Source organism: Phalaenopsis equestris, unplaced genomic scaffold (assembly GCF_001263595.1).
Source record: "Phalaenopsis equestris unplaced genomic scaffold, ASM126359v1 Scaffold000002, whole genome shotgun sequence".
NCBI classification, from domain to species: domain Eukaryota; kingdom Viridiplantae; phylum Streptophyta; class Magnoliopsida; order Asparagales; family Orchidaceae; genus Phalaenopsis; species Phalaenopsis equestris.
Window position 1 is genome coordinate 47,295,651 of NW_018164444.1, and position 3,850 is coordinate 47,299,500.

Sequence of the window (3,850 nt, forward strand, 5' to 3'; positions counted from 1 at the left end):
ATTTTTTATATAACAATATATTACATATATTATTTATATAATAATATATTATATATATTTATGCCAAGTTTAAATCGTAACACCTCATGTGCCAATGTGGTTAGTGTCTTCTTTTGTATATATTTGATCCAGGTTCGATTCGAATCACACACTTTACATCTATTTTTCTCAATTTTAGTTTAACGACCCAATTTCGAGCCGAACACGAATATTTAAATCGAGCCAAACACTAACACACTGTTCACGAGCCGATTTCGAACACGAGCTATTTCGAAGAAGCCGAACACGAGCTCGCTCAAGCTCGGCTCGTTTACAGCCCTACTTAGGTGCTAGATGTATAAGTACAAAAAAAAAAAAATTGTGGTATGTTTAGAATTACTCTTACCTTAAAATATGGATATATTACAATTTGGAGATGCAGGGTATCGAACCCTGTACCTCTCGCATGCAAAGCGAGCGCTCTACCATTTGAGCTACATCCCCTTGTCTAAATAAATATTTCCTATATAATACTTAATCCTAATATCATTGTTTTTAAATTTAAATTATGTCATTTTTAGATGATATTAATGATCTAGTGGGCTATAAATGTAAGAAAACAAAGTTTAGACGTTAGATATGTAAATACATAAAAAATGGGCAGAATGTGCGTAAAAGCCGCAAAACTATCATGTAAAATTCATTGCAAACAATTGCATATAAAGGTCGAATTACATTTTTTATGTGATTAACTGAAATAGAGGAAAAATTAGATTAAATTTATTAATTTTGATTTTATGGTTCTATGAACTATAATATCTATTGATTCCACTATTACGATCAAAGAGAACATCACTAGGAGTTCACTTGAAAAGATGAATCATCAATAGGTTGCATAGTGATGAAGATCAAGAAGCCCAATGTTTGGATTTGGATAAAATGAATTTTAATTCTAAACTCGGGTTAAAAATTTATGGATTATGATAATTTTTGTTATATTTTATTTTAAAACTTATATTATTTGATTTATTACTTGAAGTTAGTGTTGCTTATAATGAGGAGTTTGTTTAAAATTAATTTTCTTCTATTGCATAGTTAAGGTAGGACATATAAGGCCTATTATTAAAAGTGTTTCACATTGTAATGATTTAGTCTTGAGCCCTAAAAAGATTTACAATTTAATAAATTTTAGATGTTTGTTATTGGGAGATGCAAAATATTGGGCGGGCCGTGTTTTGTGTTGGACTTTCAGTCTAATTTAAAATTCGGGTCAGATTCAAGTCAAGCAGTTTCAAATCCTATTAATTTTTTGTCAAACTCAAACCCAACCGACGAACCTAATTTGCCACCCCTAACCAATGTATATCGTAGAAGAGTCAGCCCAACAATAAATAGTGAGGTACTCATTGTGAAGAGTAAAATCGTTTCAATATACAATTTTATTGAATATCTTGTTTGAGCTAATTCTTTTTTGGAGACAAACTTTATTTTACATCATTTTATTAGATGTGATGGTGTACGAATTTAATTTTTTATTTACACGAGATAATTTTAGACCCAAAAATTTATAAACGTGTCAAAATAGTCGCTAGACTCAGTTCATATGAAGTATTATTAGAACTCAATTTTAAAATAATCGTAATTATTTAATATTTTTATAAATTCTAAGACTAAAATGACTAAATATAAATAGTAGGAATTATTTTGACTCTTCACTCATAATAAAAAATTGGATTTAGATCAGATTGTGATATTTCGTGGCATTAAAAAATCAAATTGAGTTTTATATTTAAAAGTTACATAAATGCAATTATGTAAAAGTTAAAAGTTAGTTCTGTGAAAGGTGTGTTTGTCGGTTCCAAAACGCGATTATTAAAAAGCTTTTAAGCAAAAGCGTTTGGGCCGGCTCCCTAAAACAGCGTTTAGTGTTGTGTGCTTCAAGCAACCCGATATGTATCTCTATCAAAGGAGAAAATTTCTCTTAATTAATTATGTTGAGAAGTTTTATATGTGGGCCCGTACATACAATAATTAGGTATTAGGTGATACCTCTATTTTTAAGCTTATTAAAATTTAAATCAAATATAAATTAATTATTTGACTTTTGTGATATTTTATTTTTATATCATAGGCGCTTACATTTGTAACTCATAATTCTAGTGGGCTTATCTTATCTCCCAACTAAATTTTGATATATACACACTTAACAATTAAATACATATTTTATTGCATAGTTTTAAAGGATCAAAATGCATGTATGTGAATATGAAAATTTGTAAATTGTGTAGATGTGAAAAGTAAATTTCAAGATCATTAAAGCATTAATAAATTTGTTAAGAGAAAAAATGAAAGATTATTCAAGTTTAATGCAATTACCATAATTGTATACACTATAGCTATCGGCACGAATCTCAAAGAGAACGAACGATCAAAGACAAAAAAAACTTTTTGAAAAGGTAAACAACCGAGTGATTAATGTCATATCAAAATTCAAATTGTGATACAAATATAAAATGAAATTCTTACAATGAACCAGAGCATTAATTATATTAAGAACGGTTTGCACAGTAGTTCTCTCATTTCTGTAACTATACAAAATAAGTTTTTATAATTTATAAATAAGGGACAAAAAGACGACCAAAATGAGGTAGGCTATTTGGACTCCCCTAGTGCTCGCCGCATTTACTCTCCTGCAGTTGGGCAACTCCATTTATTTAAAAAGAAAAATCAAAAAATTTTTTACACCGTATTTAAATGAAATTCCTACTTATATTTGAAAGTTCAAAATGTTAGTTTATATTTTCACCGTGCAAAATAAGTTATAAATATTTAAATAAGTACCATATTCATATAAATATACAGGATTTAATTTTATTATTTGCACTTGAAAATTTATATTTAATGGATGGCTCATAGGCCATTTGGTTTTTATTATATAAAAACCATGCATAATCCATATATATATATATATATATATATTAAATTCAAGATTTTTTTTTTTTTTTTTCCGTTGACTCGGTTGATTAATTTTAAACAAATTGCATTTTGAATAATAATTTATCTGTGAATCATAGTCAAAGAATAGGCATAGGTATGGGGATAGAGGGGGATGAGTGAACAATAATGAGGAGTAATACATCAAGTCTTATTCATGAAATGATATTTTTATTTAAGAGGTGACGACATAATATAATGGTGTTATATTTTTTATCATATTTTAAAGGGGTCCGTACGGGGTATTTTCTGATATTATATATATTAATATTAGTTTATTGTTTGGTTGCTCTGTGGCTTGGTCGACTGAGCTTAATTGGCTTTCGGTTGACAAAATGAGTTCGGTTGGCGAAGCTTAGTTAGCATGAGTTGATCGACTGATCGAGTCTAGCTATTGATCATTGATAACTGATGAGGGACCACTGAATGTTTTTGGGATTTTCAGACATGCTAAGAAACTAAATTTTAATTCCTTGGATAGGTTCTTTTAAAATGGTTTACTAGGATTATTTGGTTGTCTTTTTGTCATTCTCATGGTTGTGTTATCTCTGGCCTTAATGACTCTGGCTCCGACAGCTTCACTTGGCCGAAGAAATGGGCATCATGGTTATTTGTCATTGGACCCCTCCCTTGTTATACTCTTATTCTTCTACGTCGTTGGATCTCCTCGTAATTAGTGCTGACATACTTTTTATGTACTTTTAATTCTTCAATTTCCTTATTTAAGTCGATGATGAATTGATCGTTAGATGAAGTGTTTTAAAATTTTAACTAAATTTATTAAAATATATCTCCTAGAATTCTATAAATACAGTCAACTTTCAAGCGAAGTTGTCTATAATTTGAGACAAAACTTGAGGCCAATAACAATCAACAA

At 29.2% G+C, this 3,850-nt stretch overlaps 1 non-coding gene across 1 annotated transcript; it reads right to left on the bottom strand.

The window, feature by feature from the left end:
• Positions 1 to 410: 410 nt before the first annotated feature.
• TRNAA-UGC lies at positions 411 to 483 on the bottom strand. Its single transcript has one exon. It is a non-coding gene; the product is annotated as a tRNA-Ala (tRNA).
• Between the last annotated feature and the right edge of the window lie 3,367 nt (positions 484 to 3,850).